Source organism: Physeter macrocephalus, chromosome 9, assembly GCF_002837175.3.
Source record: "Physeter macrocephalus isolate SW-GA chromosome 9, ASM283717v5, whole genome shotgun sequence".
In the NCBI taxonomy this organism is placed as follows: Eukaryota; Metazoa; Chordata; class Mammalia; order Artiodactyla; family Physeteridae; genus Physeter; species Physeter macrocephalus.
This window is the reverse complement of record NC_041222.1, coordinates 35,872,263-35,889,147: the sequence shown is the minus strand read 5'-3', so window position 1 is coordinate 35,889,147 and position 16,885 is coordinate 35,872,263.

The following is a 16,885-nucleotide window of genomic DNA, read 5'->3' as shown; positions in this document are numbered from 1 at the left end:
CTGCCGATGCAGGGGACACGGGTTCGTGCCCCAGTTCGGGAAGATCCCACATGCCGTGGAGCGGCTGGGCCTGTGAGCCATGGCCACTGAGCCTGTGGGTCCGGAGCCTGTGGGTCCGGAGCCTGTGCTCCACAACGGGAGAGGCCACAACAGTGAGAGGCCCGTGTACCGCAAAACAAAACAAAACAAACAAAAAAGAGAAAGCCCTGGTTTTAACCAAATTACCACCGAGTCCTATTGGAGACTCTAAAATTCCCACCCTTCACATGCATTAAACAATTTGTCTATGACAAAATGATAGCCTTCATGAATTAATATTGGTGGGGAAACATTAACAAGGCCACAAAGGTGCCTACCTCACTTGTCCCACTTGTCCAGAATACAACCCAGGGAAGCTTATTCATGCAGCTTTTTAAACTGCCTAATGGGCCATTCAAGGTCTGGCAAATGGATTCATACAACTTCCTTTGTCGAATGGACATAAATATGTTTTGGTCATTGTCTGTATGTTTTCATACTGGACTGAAGCCTTCCCTTGCAGATAGGCTACTGCCTCTTCTTGGGCTAATGTCCTTTTAGAAAAAATTGTCCCTACCTCGGGAACTCCTCTCAAACTTCATAGTGATCAAGGAACCCATTTTTCTGGCCAGATGCTTTGACAAGTCTGTGCCGTTTAGCCAGTTTTATACTTTCACTGTGCTTACCACGCTCATACCTCTTTAGTCGAGCGCACTAATGGCATTATTAAGACTCGGTTGGCAAAATGTGTAGAGGTTCTCTAAATACCTTGGCCAAAAGCATTGCTGTTTTTCCTTCTAAATCTCAGATCCACCCCTTTTGGAACTCATCAACTCTCACACTTTAAGATAGTCACAGGACACCGATAGCACATGGCTCCTGCTTCTTTTGACCCACAGCTGATGAAAGGAGTGATACTCCAATATTGCAAAGGCCTAATTGCTTCTATTAAAAATAACCATTCTTTGGTTGAGCAATTTTTTCTCAGTGAGCCCTCCAGACATGATGTTGAGCATCACGTCTTGCAACCTGGAGATTTTTTCTACTGGAGAAAATATCTCTAGAAGAATTCTCTTCAGCCTTGCTGAAAAGGACCCATCAGGTACTGCTAACCAACTTTTGTGCTGCCAGACTGCAAGGAAAAGATTCTTGGATTCAGTGCACACATGTAAAGAAAGCATTGAACGCTGACTGGACCTGCGTATCATCTGGTGACCTGAAAGTAAAGATTTCCCAGAATTGAAGCAGATGACATCTGATAAGACAGCTTTCTAAGATATCAGGACCTCGCTATTGGAAGCTTGTCACCAAAACTTTGATGATGTCATAATGCTTCAGATGATCTCCAGTGTCTATGATCTTGATAACATATAGATTTTAGATAAAAAGTGCCTGAGAGTTCTCCCTCCTACCCCTCCTTTTTACTCAAATGTAACTTTAATAGATTTATAATCTGTGCACTTTCCCTCTGACATGGGACTCTACACCCAGGAAAGGTTCTTCCTGACATTGAGGAACAAAAATCTGCTGAAACTATACAAGCTGACTCTTGAACAGTGATGCTTTCAGAGAAAGATCTTGAACAAAAGAGGGAAATGTAAGAAAAAAAATTAATAAACAGAATTCTCAAACAGAATTAGGAGACCAGAGGGGACCTCTCGCACCCTGGGATGGATAGCAGTGCACAACTGCAAGAATAAAGAGTCCTTTTTTTTCCCTGGCAAGGAGTCAGCCAATAAAAAGCCTGGATTCTTTGTTTACTATAGCACTTCCAACTTCTTTTTCTCTCTATAAAAGCATTTTCCTTCACTTGCCACGAAGGGACTTGCAAATGGCTCCCCTTGGTAGCAGATGAATTACAATTCTCTGCTGACCCCAAATAAACTCATCTTTGCTCGAGAAATATCTAGCAGTCTATTTGTTTCAGGTCAGCAGAAGCAACAAGGATGCACTTCAGTAGGTGAATGAATAAACTGTGGCATGTCTGTATAATGCAACGTTATTCAGCAAAACAATAAATGAACTATCAAGTCAGGAAAAGACATGATAGGACCTTCATATTGCTAAGGGAAAGAAGCCAACCTCAAAAGGTTACATACTACATGATTCTAATTATATGTCATCCTGGAAAAGGCAGGATCTTTTTACTGTGGAGACAATAAAAAGATCAGTGGCTACCCAGAGCTGGGGAGGAATAGGTGGGACACAGAAGTTTTTAGGGCATTGAAACTATTCTATATAATACCGTAATGATGGACATATGACATTACGCATGTGTCAAACCCATAGTACTGTAAAGCACAAAGAGTGAATGAACTCAAATATAAACTACTGTGGGGGAGGAAAAATAATTTGTTGTGGGCTTCCCTGGTGGCGCAGTGGTTGAGAATCCGCCTGCCGATGCAGGGGACACGGGTTTGTGCCCCGGTCCGGGAAGATCCCACATGCCGCGGAGCGGCTGGGCCCGTGAGCCATGGCCACTGAGCCTGTGGGTCCGGAGCCTGCGCTCCGCAAAGGGAGAAGCCACAACAGTGAGAGGCCCGCATACCGAAAAAAAAAAAAATAATAATAATAATTTGTTGTTAATGCAGATAAAAGTCTTTGCCTTCTCTATTGATAAGAGTTTCTAAAGATTTAGAGTCCTGCTCCTCCTTCTGGTACAAAAAGGGGGACACACTTACAAATGGAAATTTCCCTTATATAATGTAAATGTCTCTTACAAAAGAGTGACTTCTACTAGGTTTTCAGAGCTTCTCCTGTTTCTTAAAGATAATGAGGATAAAATAATCCTTATTCCAAAGAGGCACACTTTGGGTCCTATAGGCTGTTCCCCCTCACTATCAATATTGGCTTATCAATGATAACAAATGTATCACACTAATGCAAGAGGTTAATAATAGGGGTGCAGATGAAAAATTGTCACTCACCATCTGCCTCTACCAGGATGAAGTCACCAGCCACTGCAGTCACTGACCTTCAACACACTGTGAAAGGAGTTCAGGGCAGAGATCAGGAATGAGATACTCTGTGCTCTGGGAAGAAGTGGCAGAACAGGCCTTCAGAGAATTAGATATTTTCAGGAGAAGATTTTATGAGCCCAATTTCTTGCATCTTCTCATATCTAGAAAAGCACTAAAATCACTAACGGAACCATCTGCTCCTTGTGACTGGCAGCAAACTTCTGCCAAAACGTGTGCTTGATTGCATATATCCCCCTTCACTAAAATCACATATATACTGACCCCTACATCTTTCGAGCAGTTCTGCAGAGCTATCTGGGAAGCTGTCTCCTGGATTATAGCCCTCATTTTGCCCCAAATAAAACTTAACACATGACTCTCATGTTGTGCTTCTTTTTTTCAGTCCACAGGGGAAAGTGGGGGGGATGTGGGGGTGGGATTCAGGGGATGATATAAGGGCACTCTCTGAACTTTCTACTCAATTTTTTTGTCAACCTAAAACTCTAAAACTGATATAAAAAATAGAGTCTATACCTTTTTAAAATAAATCTTAAAAAGGGCTAAGCTTTAAATCTGACAGCAGGGTCCACACCCTCCATATCTGAACAATCACCAAGTCTCTCCCAATCTGTCTTCCTCCCTCTGTCCCAACCAAATCCAAGACACCAGCTTTTTTTTTTTCTTAATTTATTTATTATTTTTTTTCCATATACACACACTGTATTTTATTTTTACAAGAGATAAACTGACACCAAGCATTGTAAATGGATGACCACAACAAAAGCAACAATGATTGCAATTACCAAACACGAAACACACTCATACTATGCAAGACACCACCATTTACCTGCCTAGTGGCAGCAGTCTCCTTTCAATTCTTTCAAACCTTAGACTTGATTCCAGTCAATCCCAATCAATGTTTTTGCACAGCAGTGACCTTTCTCAAATACCAATCTGATCAAACTACACCAAAAGCTTTTCCATGCTTCCCATCCTCTTAGGGAAAGTCTAAACTGAACTACTATTCTTAGGGTCCTCCCTATGACACCCCTTGACTCCTGTTGTAGGCCAATAGCGTGTGTGTGTGTTGGGGGGGGTGGTCCCTGGAGGAAGAGAAACAGACATAGATTACTTGACATAATGTTACTGAATCCAAGCTCTTACTACTCGGCACATGACAGGCCAATAAATCGAGAGACAAGATGTTGGGGCAGGGAATAGCAACTTTATTCAGAAAGCCAGCAAACTGAGAAGATGGCAGACTAGTACCCTAAAGCACTATCATTTTCAGGTTGGAATTCAAGCTTCTTTTATGCTAAGAAAAGAGGAAAGTGGGAAGGGTGAGGTCAGGAGGTGTTGAATAGCCTCAAGCAGCAAGGCATCAGCCAGGTGGGATGCTATGAAAATTTGTTAATCAGGTCTCCTCACGGTGTGCCTGCAGGACTCAATAAGACAAATGTTATCTTTCCTGTTCCGTTTCCTTATCTTTGTTGGGGGGAGGACCACTCTCTAGAAAGGGGCTCTCACATACACCTTAAGCCATGGGCAGAATTCCTTCAATGATTATTGTGTCTGTGAGTTCAGGTTCAGAGCTAGCTTCTCTAAGCAAGGGCAACTGGCAACAGAACACAAAGCTTAGAGCTAAAGAGATAGATTCAATATGGAGTCAGGTTTGCTCTTCACTGTTACAATTAGAGAAGCCATTTTAGACCTAAGCCATTTTGTGACCTAAGCCTGGCCACAATGCATGGCCTTGCAGAGGTCTCGGTAGTTAATGATTTTAAGGGAACAAAACAATGTAAGGACAAACAGGTATTACCAGGCTAGGGAGATAACTTAACCATATGGAAGACAATGTATAAGTTGTAAAGATTCCCAGTTCTTTTTTTTTTTTTTTGCAATGTTTCTAATGTTTTAAATTTCAGTGTATCAAATCAATATTAGTTTATTATTTTTAAAATTTCCATATAAATTTATAACTGACAGTAATGAATTCTTTTGGTTTTCGTTTTTTTTTTGGTTTTGTTTTGGTTTTTGTTTTTCCACACCTCTACAAACGACCCAATTTTGTTCCTTTTAATGTCTGAGTAATGTTCCATTGTATATATGTACCACATCTTCTTTATCCATTCCTCTACCGATGGACATTTAGGTTGCTTTCATGTCCTTATTGCAAGTAGTGCTGCAATGAACATTGGGGTGCATGTGTCTTTTTGAATTGTTATGCTCAGTAGTGGGACTGCTGGGTCATATGGTAGTTCTATTTTTAGTTTTTAAGGAACCTCCATACTGTTCTCCACAGTGGCTGTATCAGTGTACATTCCCACCAACAGTGCAAGAGGATTCCCTTTTCTCCACACCCTCTCCAGCATTAATTGTTTGTAGAATTTTTGATTATTGCCATTCTGACTGGTGTGAGGTGATACCTCATTATAGTTTGGGTTCGCATTTCTCTAATAATTCGTGAAGTTGAACATCTTTTCATGTGCATCTTTCCATCTGTATGTCTTCCTTGGAGAAATGTCTATTTAGGTCTTCTGTCCATTTTTGGATTTGGTTGTTTGTTTCTTTGATACTGAGCTGTATGAGCTATTTGTATATTTTAGAGATTAATCCCTTGTCAGTTGCTTCATTTGCAAATATTTTCTCCCATTCTGATGGTTGTCTTTTTGCCTTGTTATGGTTTTCTTTGCTGTGCAAATGCTTTTAAGTTTAATTAGGTCCCATTTGTTTATTTTTGTTTTTTTCATTACTCTAGGAGGAGGGTCAAAAAAAATCTTGCTGTGATTTATGTCAAAGAGTGTTCTTCCTGTATTTTCCTCTAAGAATTTTATAGTACCTGGTCTTACATTTAGGTCTTTAGTCCATTTTGAGTTTTTTTTGTGTGTATGGTGTTAGAGAGTGTTCTAATTTTATTCTTTGACATGTAGCTGTCCAGTTTTCCCAGCATCACTTATTGAAGAGACTGTCTTTTCTCCATTCTATATTCTTGCTTCTTTTGTCACAGTTTAGGTGACCATAGGTGTGTGGGTTTATCTCTGGGATTTCTATCCTGTTCCGTTGATCTATATTTCTATTTTTGTGCCAGTACCATACAGTCTTGATTACTGTAGCTTTGTAGTATAGTCTGAAGTCAGGGAGCCTGATTCCTCCAGCTCCATTTTTCTTTCTCAAGATAGCTTTGGCTATTCGGGGTCTTTTGTGTTTCCATACAAATTATAAACATTTTTGTTCTAATTCTGTGAAAAATGCCATTGGTAATTTGATGGGGATTGCATTGACTCTGTAGATTCCTTTGGGTAGTCATTTTCATGATATTGATTTTTCTCGTCCAAGAACATGGTCTATCTCTCCATCTGTTTGTGTCATCTTTGATTTCTTTCATCAGTATCTTATAGTTTTCTGAGTACAGGTTTTTGCCTCCTTAGGTAGGTTTATTCCTAGGTATTTTATTCTTTTTGTTGCAATGGTGAATGAGATTGTTTCCTTAAAGTCTCTTTCTGATCTTTCGTTGTTATTGTATAGGAATGCAAGAGATTTCTGTGCATCAATTTTGTACCCTGCAACTTTACCAAATTTATTGATTAGTTCTAGTAGTTTTCTGATGGCACCTTTAGGATTTTCCAGTATAGAATCATGTCATCTGAAAACAGTGACAGTTTTACTTCTTCTTTTCCAATTTTGATTCCTTTTCTTTTTCTTCTATGATTGCCGTGCCTAGGACTTCCAAAAGTATGTTGAATAAGAGTGCCGAGAGTGGACATCCTTGTCTTGTTCCTGATCTTAGAGGAAATGCTTTCAGTTTTTCACCATTGAGAATGATGTTTGCTGTGGGGTTTTGGGGTTTTTTTGAAGGTAAAGATCAGTCTGAAGCACAGTTTTGAGTTGTTCTGTGGGATCAAACCCCCTGGAGCACTCAACCACCAGGCTAACTGGAACCTAAGAAATGACGATGCTGACCTTGCTGACCCTTGTAGCCCTCAATCAACTGGAACCTGGACTCTGTCAACCTTTGTCCCAATTCTATGCTGAATTCTCCTCTGCTCAAGCCCCTTCATGAATATGCATGCACCCTTGCCTTAAAACCTCATCAATTTTGTTATTCGAGGATACGCTGCTTTGGGAAATATCCCTGGTGTTCTCCTTACTTGCTTCAAGTAATGAATCCTTCCTTCACCTGCTCTTTGGCTTGATTGCGCCTTCTGGCTTGACACTCACCAAGAGGCGAACCCAGTTTTCAGGTAACGCTGCCTCCATACTTTATCCAGGACTTCTCCTGAATTTCTGCAGTTTTTCTAACTCACTCCTGGGCCTTTGCATGATCAGGCTTCCTAGCATGAGCCAGTGCCACAGTGGATCAGAGAGACAGGGGAGCCCTGGGAGTCAGGTACACCAGACACTTTCCAGAAGAGGTGGGACTTGAGCTGGACCCTCAGGATGGGTGTGAGACAGCTGAACAAAGAGAAGGGAGGGAAAAGTATCAAACTGGGGTGGATTCCATTAGTCTCATTTCTGAGGCAGGAATGTCAATATACGGACCAGAGCAGGAAGACTCTACTGCAAGGTGATAATAAGAGGGGACCCTGACTTTACCACTTCTTTAGGCCCACTAATTGGCCTCCTTGTGCCCCAGTTTTCTGGCTGTGAGATGGGAATAATAATGTTGGCCATCTCATAAAGCATTGGAAAAATTTAAGAGCTAACACAAGGTAAAGCAACTAAATCCGTAACTTACGCTGAGTGAGCTCTCAGTATCAGTTATTATTATTATTACTACCTGAGAAAGGGAGCAGAATTTGCCACCCCAAAATACACCTCTTTAGCATAAGAACTGTTTTTCGTTCTTGTTTTTTTTTTTGGCCACGCTCTGTGACTTGCAGGATCTTAGTTCCCCCGACCAGGGATCGAACCGTGCCCCCTGCAGTGGAAGTGCAGAGCCCTAACCACCAAGGAATTCCCGAACTGGTTATTTTTAAGAAGCTCTGAAAACAGAATAGAAGAGACATCTACATTTGTAAGGGTGTTTCCCTCTCTGTACCCAAGAGGAGGAGGACCAAATCTCTAGAAACTCTTATCAATGGAGAAGGTAAGGACTTTAATCTGTGTGATAACCTTGCCCTTGTTTAACTGTGCTTTTCCTGGTGACCTCCCATAACTGGCTCTCCCCCACTTCCCCCAATTTTTTTTTTTTTTTTTTTTGTCTTTAGCTGGAGATGATATTTGAGGTGGTGGCTTGGGCCACTCCTTAAAGCTACTTGTTTTCCTGGTTCTCTCCCATATATATAGGAGTTATACATGTTATTAAACTTCTGGGGTTTTTTTTAATTTTTGTTTTTCATTTTAATCTGAGTTTTATTACAGAGGGGTTTCTGCCAAGAACCTAAAAGGGTAAACAGAAAATTATTATTCCTCCCCTACACCTGTTGATGTGTTATAGCGAATTTATTATAACCAGGTTTGGGGCTGCATCCTGCAGGCCTGCAAGCCCTGTACTTGCCTGGCTTCAAGACAGAAGAAAGAGCCCAGAATCAGCCACAGAGACTCAGTGGTTTAATGGATGGGGGGAGCTTACGTGGATGAAGCAAGGTCCTGGAACAACACCCCACTGTGTGCAGCAGAGGCGACAGTCTTCACTCCAGGGGGAGAGGGAGGTTACCAGTTATAGAGGAAATTGACGACAGGTGGCTAGTTGGTTACCAGGGAAACCAGCAGCCGGGTATGCCCCTTACTGCCCCTGTGATAAGCTGTCCTAGTGGAGATGTTCGGATCTAAAGCTAAAACAGTCGTTAGCTGGAGCCTGGCTTCAGGAAAGTCAGTCATGTGAGTAGCATGTAGGTGAAGCAGGCACTGGTTGAGCAGGGAATGAACAGAGAGCAAGAGAACAGCCATTCTGAGTGGCCTGACCATACACCAGGCTATAAACACAAAGGGGCTGGGTGAGGTGTAAAGGTCTTCAGAATGCCATTCTTTTTTGTTTGTTTGTTTTTTTGGGGTTTTTTTTTTGCGGTACGTGGGCCTCTCCCTGTTTTGGCCTCTCCCATGGCGGAGCACAGGCTCCAGACGCGCAGGCTCAGCGGCCATGGCTCACGAGCCCAGCCGCTCTGCAGCATGTGGGATCTTCCCGGACCAGGGCACGAACCTGTGTGCCCTGCATCGGCAGGCGGACTCTCAACCACCATGCCACCAGGGAAGCCCCAGAATGCCATTCTTGAAAACAGACATGTGAGATCTCACATAAAACCTCAATATAAAAGAGAAACAAAGAAAAATAATAATTTGTTACCACAAGTGTATTTTGTTGTTTAAATGTAGAAAATTTACTTTGTATAATATGTTTATTCAATGAAGACACATTAATATGTTGACAGTCTCTAATACCTCCAAATTTGGTTCATATTACTGTATACACTTTTATAACATACTACATTCAGGAAATATATATTATAAAATAGTAGTGTATGAAGTAATTCAAAAATATATATTTATAATAAAATTTGGATCAAATATTTTTGGAACCTCTTAAAACACAGTTTGAAAATTACTAATCTGTTCTAACACTATTATTTTGCAGAAAATGAAACCGACCTAGAGCCTGGGACTTGTTAAATCCAGAAGAACATGGAGAACCTATGGAATTCTTGAGAAGCCATCCAGCTCTGAATTCTGTCTTCAACAGTGGACCTAAGATCACCCTTTCTGGGAGAGTCCACTGATCTCCAGGTCTTCTGTATTCAACTATCCCATAATAACCCACAGTGAAATGTGTATTTTGGTTGATGGTGATACACCCCACACCAGGAAATGGAGAGTTGTCAATAGTACTAACAGATCATTTTTAATACCTATATGGAATGTAAGTAAAGTTTTATCACTTTCTCCCCAAATGGAACATTAATAATATTTCTGGAAGACAAGATCCTAATGTAAGGCCGGGCCTGGAGGCAATAACTGACCTGAAAAAACAGACTTTAAAAATTCATTCATTCATTTATTCATTGTGCTGCTTCAATAGGGCACACTCCAAATCAAGACTGGGATGATTACTGTTTCCCTCATACACTCAACTAATATTTGAGTATCCACTTTCTTTACTTTTTTTTTACGCTGGACAATTATTGCTTGTATAATTGGAAAAAACATTAAAATACAACGTTAAATTCTCATCATGGGAAAAAAAATCCTACAATAGTTCTATTCCTCGTGCTTCCACAAGGTGGCACATTACCACTTTGTTTTTTATTTCACTGATACTTGGAATTAGAAATGCAAACGGAAAATCAAAGTTAAGTAATTAATGTTCACTTCAGGCACTATTAGGCACAGGAGAATTCTGTCTTCAGTTGAAGAGTTTGACTTACTCACTGCCTCATGCACTTGGATTTGGTAAAGGACCATTGTACTCTACCTCTTCTCTCAATCACAAGAGTATTTGAAAATTGATTGTTCTAATTTCAAAAGTTTATAAGTTTTGAAGCTTCTTTTGTATTTTTTATATTTTTTTAAATTAATTGATTTTATTTTTATTTTTGGCTGCGTTGGGTCTTCGTTGCTGCACGGGCTTTCTCTAGTTGCAGCACACCGGGGCTACTCTTTGTTGTGTGCGCAGGCTTCTCATTGTGATTACTTCTCTTGTTGTGGAACATGGGCTCTAGGTGCGTGGGCTTCAGTAGTTGCAGCATGCAGCTCAGTAGCTGTGGCTTGTGGGCTCTAGAGCGCAGGCTCAATAGTTGCGGCGCATGAGCTTAGTTGCTCTGCAGCATGTGGGATCTTCCCGGACCAGGGCTCTCTGCGCCTCCAGGGAAGTCCCAAGCTTCTTTTGAATATATGTTTCATTAAGAAGGATAAGGCAGAGGAGAATTGAAGCCAGAATTATACAATGGAAGAATACAGCCTTCTTTCCCATTTAAAAAAATGTTTTAAATTATATAAATATTTGGTGTGACTATAATATAGGAGAAAAAAATATGCTAAAATTTCTGAAAAGAAAGGTAAGAAAAAATTTCTGGGACACTGGAATATTTTCATAATAATTAGTAAATACTTCTCAGATTGTGGAGATAAACTTCCACTTCTTTTCAGAAAACCTTTTTTTTTTCTTTTATTTTTTTTTTTGGCTGCACCACTTGTGGGGTCTTACTTCCCTGAGCCCCTGCAGTGGAAGCACAGAGTTCTAACCACTGGACCGCCAGGGAATTCCCAGAAAACTTCCTTTTTTAAGGCGGGATTTACTCATAATAAAAATGGCCATTCTAGCTTCAGTGAGAGCCTCCTATCCTGATTTCTCTCAACTTCATGATAGCTTTGCCATGTGACAACCATGGTAAAAATATCAATGTTACCAAAACTAATTACATATTTAATTATTTCCGTTTGTCTCCAGAATTACTGGTGTTTCCTTTCTCCTTTTTCACAGTTAAGATATGAAATTCCTAAATCTGCCATTTTTTCTTCCCAATATGTAAAATCGCTACACAGAAAATTTCCCTAATCCACCAAATTGTTTTCAGCATGAACTATAGCTATACTTTGAAGAGGAAAAAAATTATAGGCAGGGTGATTCAGAATAGATAACCAAACCAGCTAGCGAGCTCTGTTTCGCCAATATTGTTTTTTCTTTTAAATAGACTTCATTTTTAAGATTTTATTTTTTAGTTTTATTTATTTATTTATTTTGGCTGTGCAGCCTGGCATGCAGGATCTTACTTCCCCTCCCAGGGATCAAGCCCATGCCCACTGCAGTGGAAGCCGGGAGTCTTAATCACTGGACCACCAGGGAAGTCCCGATTTCTTAGTTTTAGGTTCATAGCAAAACTGAGCAGGAAATAGCGAGTTCCCATGTATCCCTTGCTTCCCGATATGCACAGCTTCCCCTCACTATCAATATCCCTCACCAGAGTGGTACATTTCTTACAATGGATGAACCTGCACTGACATTATTTTCACCCAAAGTCCATGTTACCTTCGGGTTCACTCTTGGTATTTTACATTCTGTGCTTTTTGACAAATGTGTAATATCTTATTCACCATTTTATTATCATACAGAATAGTTTCACTGCCCTAAAAATCCCCTGTGCTCTGCCTATTCATTCTTCCCTATCCCCTGCTTCCTGGCAACTGATCTTTTCTACAGTCTCCATAGCTTGCCTTTTCCAGATGTCATATAGTTGCAATTATATTGGATGCCGTCTTTTTTTTAAAAATAAATTTATTTATTTATTTTTGGCTGCACTGAGTCTGTTGCTGCAAGCGGGTTTTCTCTAGCTGCGGCGAGTGGGGCTACTCTTCGTTGCGGTGTGTGGCCTTCTCATTGCAGTAGCTTCTCTTGTTGCAGAGCACGGGGTCTAGGTGCACGGGCTTCAGTAGTTGTGGCTCGCGGGCTCTAGAGCGCAGCCTCAGTTGTGGCACGTGGGCTTAGTTGCTCTGCGGCATGTGGGATCTTCCCGGACCAGGGCTCAAACCCGTGTCCCCTGCATTGGCAGGCGGATTCTTAACCACTGCGCCACCAGGGAAGCCCTGTACACAGTCTTTTTAGATTAGTTTCTTTCATTTAGCGATATGCATTTAAGTTTCCTCCATGTCTTCTCATGGCTTGACAGCTTTTTTTTTTTTTTTAAACGCTGAACAATACTCCTTGTCTGGAAGTACCATGGTTAATTTATCCATTTACGTACTGAAGGACATCTTGGTTGCTACTAAATTTTGGCAATTATGAATAAAGCTGCTGTGAACATCCATGTGGTGGTTTTTGTGTGGAAACAAGTTTTCAGCTCCTTTGGAGGAAATACCAAGGAGTGTGATTGCTGAATCCCATGGGAGGAGTATATTTAGTTTTGTAGGATACTGCCAAACTGTCTCTCAAAGTGGCTGGACCATTTTGCACTCCCACCAGCGATGAATGAGAAATCCTATTGCTCCCCATCCTCAGCAGCATTTGATGTTGTCAGTGTTTTGGAGTTTGGCCATACTAATAGGTGTGTGGTGGTATCTTATTTTTATTTTATTTGCATTTCCCTGATGATATATGATGTGAAGCATATTTTCATATGCTTATTTGCCACATGTATATATATATTTTTCACATTAAAAAATTTATTTATTTATGTATTTTATTTTTGGCTGCATTGTCTCTTCGTTGCTGCATGCAGGCTTTCTCTAGTTGAGGTGAGTGGGGACTACTCTTCGTTGTGGTGTGCAGGCTTCTCATTGCAGTGACTTCTCTTGCTACGGAGCACAGGCTCTAGGCGCGTGAGCTTCAGTAGCTGTGGCATGCGGGCTCAGTAGTTGTGTCTCCCGGGCTCCAGAGCACAGGCTCGGTAGTTGTGGTGCACGGGCTTAGTTCCTCCGGCCAAGTATATATATCTTTGATAAGGTGTCTATTTAGGTCTTTTGCCCATTTTTAATGACGATGTTCATTTTCTTACTGTTGAGCTTGAATTCTTTGTATATTTTAGATAACAGTCCTTTATCAGTTATGTCTTTAGCAAATATTTTCTTTAGCAAATATTTCTCCACAAGTCTGTGGCTTGTCTTCTCTTTCTCTTGACAATGTCTTTCACAGAACAGAAGTTTTTAATTTTAATGAAGTCCAGCTTATCAATTATATCTTCCATGAATCATGCCTTTGGTGCTGTGTTAAAGTCATCACCATACCCAAGGTCAACTAGATTTTCTCCTATGTTATCTTATAGGAATTTTATAGTTTTGCTTTGTTACATTTAGGTCTATAATTCATTTTGAGTTAACATATTGTTAGATTTATACCAAAGTCTTTTATTTTTGTTGATGCTAATATAAATGGTAATGTGTTTTTAATTTCAAATTCCATTTGTTTTTGCTGGTGATAGGAGAGTGATTAATGTTTGTATGCTCACTATGTATCCTGCAACCTCGTTTTAATCGCTTATTAGTTTCTAGGTTGGTAGGGTTTCTTTCTATGAACACTTTAAATATTTCACTTCACTCCCTTCAAGTTTGTTTGCTTCTGAGGAGAAATTGGATGTAATTTTTATTTTTTCTCCTCTATAGGTAAAGTGGTTTTCCCTCTGGCTTCTTTTAAAATTTTTCTTTGTCTTTGATTTTCTGCAACTTGAACATGACCTAGTTCTTTTGACATTTATCTTACCTGATGTTCTCTGAACTTCCTGGATCTGTGGTTTGGTGTCTAACATTAATTTGGGGGAAATTCTCAATCATTATTGCTTCAAATATTTTTTCTGTCCCTTTCTTTCTTCTCCTCCTGGTAGCCTCATTAGGTGTAAGTTACACCTTTTTAGTTGTCTCACTTCTCTTGGATGTTCTGTTCCAATTTTTTTCAGGCTGTTTTCTTTTTGCTTTTCAGTTTTGGAAGCTTCTACATTTCCTCAAGCACAGAGATTCTTTCCTCAGTCCATCAAAGGCATTCTCTATTTCTGTTATGGTTTTGTTGAACTCTAGCATTTCTTTTTATTCTCAGAATTTCCATCCATCTGCTTACATTGCCCCCCTATTCTTGCATGCTGTCTACTTTTTCTATTAGAGCCCCTAGCATATTAAAGATAGTTGTTTAAGATTCACCATCTGAGAATTCCAACATCCCTGTCTTATCTGGGTCAGGTTCTGATGCTTGTTCTAGTTCTTCAAACTGTGTGTTTTGCCTTTTAGTATGCCTTGCAATTTTTTTGTTGAAAGTCAAGCATGATACACTGAGTTTAAAAAACTACTATACATGGGCCTTTAATAATATGATGGTAAAATGTGGGGAGGGGAAGCATTCTGTAGTCCTATGATTAGGTCTCTGGTCTTTTGGTGAGCCTGTACCCATGGGGTGTGACCTTCACAGGTGCCTCTTAGATGTTTCCCCACCTAGGTGGGACAGGTTGGCTGGAGGGGGATGGAGCTGGGTATTTCCCTTCACCCCGGTCAGTTAGGCTCTGATAAAATCTCAATAGGTTAGGCCTTTGGTAAAATAGTTGCTTTGGTAAAATAGTTGGTAAAATAGTTGCTCTGAAGGACAGATTTTTCTTAAGAAGAACAAAATGCTCTGCTGTATTTGAAATGGATACTTTTCCCCTTACCCTGCTGAAAGCCCAAGGGGATTTTTCTCTGATATTTTCTGTGAGCACCTCCCTGGTAGAGCTCCAGGAAGTAAAACTCACAGAAGTGCAGGGCTCCCACTAGAGATTTTATCTGTCAGACTTGTCCACAATGAGCCCCCAGCAATTCATCATTTACAGCTCAGGTTTTCCTATCCCAGTAATGGTTCCATGGAGGTTTCTGCTCCACTAAGTTGTGATTATCTGTATCCACCTAATTTGTCTTTCCAGATTCAGGAGCAGTCATTTGCCCTGTGACCTTACTTCCCTGACAGACCTAAGAAGACTTGTTTATTTTTCAGTTTGTTCACATTTTTTTTTGTTTGTTTTTGTTTTTGTTTTTTTGCGGTACGCGGGCCTCTCACTGTTGTGGCTTCTCCCGTTGTGGAGCAAGGCTCCGGACGTGCAGGCCCAGCGGCCATGGCTCAGGGGTCCAGCCGCTCCGTGGCATGTGGGATCTACCCGGACCGGGGCCCAAACCCATGTCCCCTGCATCGGCAGGCGAACTCTCAACCACTGCGCCACCAGGGAAGCCCATCACATTTTTACCTCTTGGTAAGATGTAGTGGTGACTTCTAATCTGTTTGCATGCCAGACCAGAAACTAAATCTCTTTGATGATCCAATATTTCTTTAAACAGAAGGGAAATCTGATTTTCAAACTGCAGAACATGTCTCACGACTCAGTAGAGCATAGGTTCTTCTGTCTCAGCACAAAAAGCATTCAATGAGAGGCAGAGTGACAGGCATGGAAAGAGTTTATTAGGTTTGGATGCTTGTGAGAGATGCAAGCGGACAGGCAAGGGAGTGCCACGCTGAGAACTAGTGGGCTACATTTTTATAATCAAAGGAAAAGTGGGGAGGAAGAAGACCACCTTCCTCCTCGTTCTTGAGTAGACATCAAGCTTCCATCATCACTTCCTCCTCCACACTGGGCGAAGGAGTTTTCGACACTATATGGCCCAACCGGGACTGTCATGGCACTATGGAAATGAGCAAAAAGGCAGTAACATATACTAAAATATGGTCAATCATCTCAGGTTTCAGTATAATGTCACCTTTCCCCTATATTTCTGCTTAGTACATGCAGAAAAAGCCCCTTCTCAAGGATCATTAATGTGCTAACTTCAATGGGCAGGATGTAGGTCTCATTCCACCATCTTTTTATTGTTTGGAGGAATGTCTTGTGTTTCTGTTGCATGGATTTGTTGTTAAGCAAGCCTGCTTGGTTTTGTTGTTAAGCAAGCCTACGTTCTTGAGTGATCATTAACTTAAAAGGTCTCTCATAATTTATTTATGATCCCCTAGTGGGATTAACTATCTAATCACCCACTTTGTCCCTTTACTCTGTTCCTATCGCTTTGATGGCTAAAGTAGTGTTAGTCAGATAATAGGATTTTGTTGAGTGCTAACATCACTGGGCAAGGGCAGTGCAGGAGAGAGAGTACTAAATATACATTATAGAATGTATCTCTTAAAGACCTCATCATTTAGTTTTCCTCCAACTCTAGCCAGTATAATTGTGATGCTGATGTGAAAAAAAAAATTGTTTATCGATGCATTGTCTAGTTCTCCTCGCCCCATTTTTCATTCCAAAACACAAAGCAGTCTACCGTAGTAGATGGAACCAAAGATGATCAGGTAAGAAAAATGGCCCTGCATGGGCCTGTGAATGACAACACATGTGTTTAAAATGTAGCATTCTGGGGCTTCCCTGGTGGCGCAGTGGTTGGGAGTCCACCTGCCGGTGCAGGGGACGCAGGTTCATGCCCCGGTCCGTGAGGTTCCCGCATGCCGTGGAGCGGCTGGGCCCGTGAGCCATGGCCGCTGAGCCTGC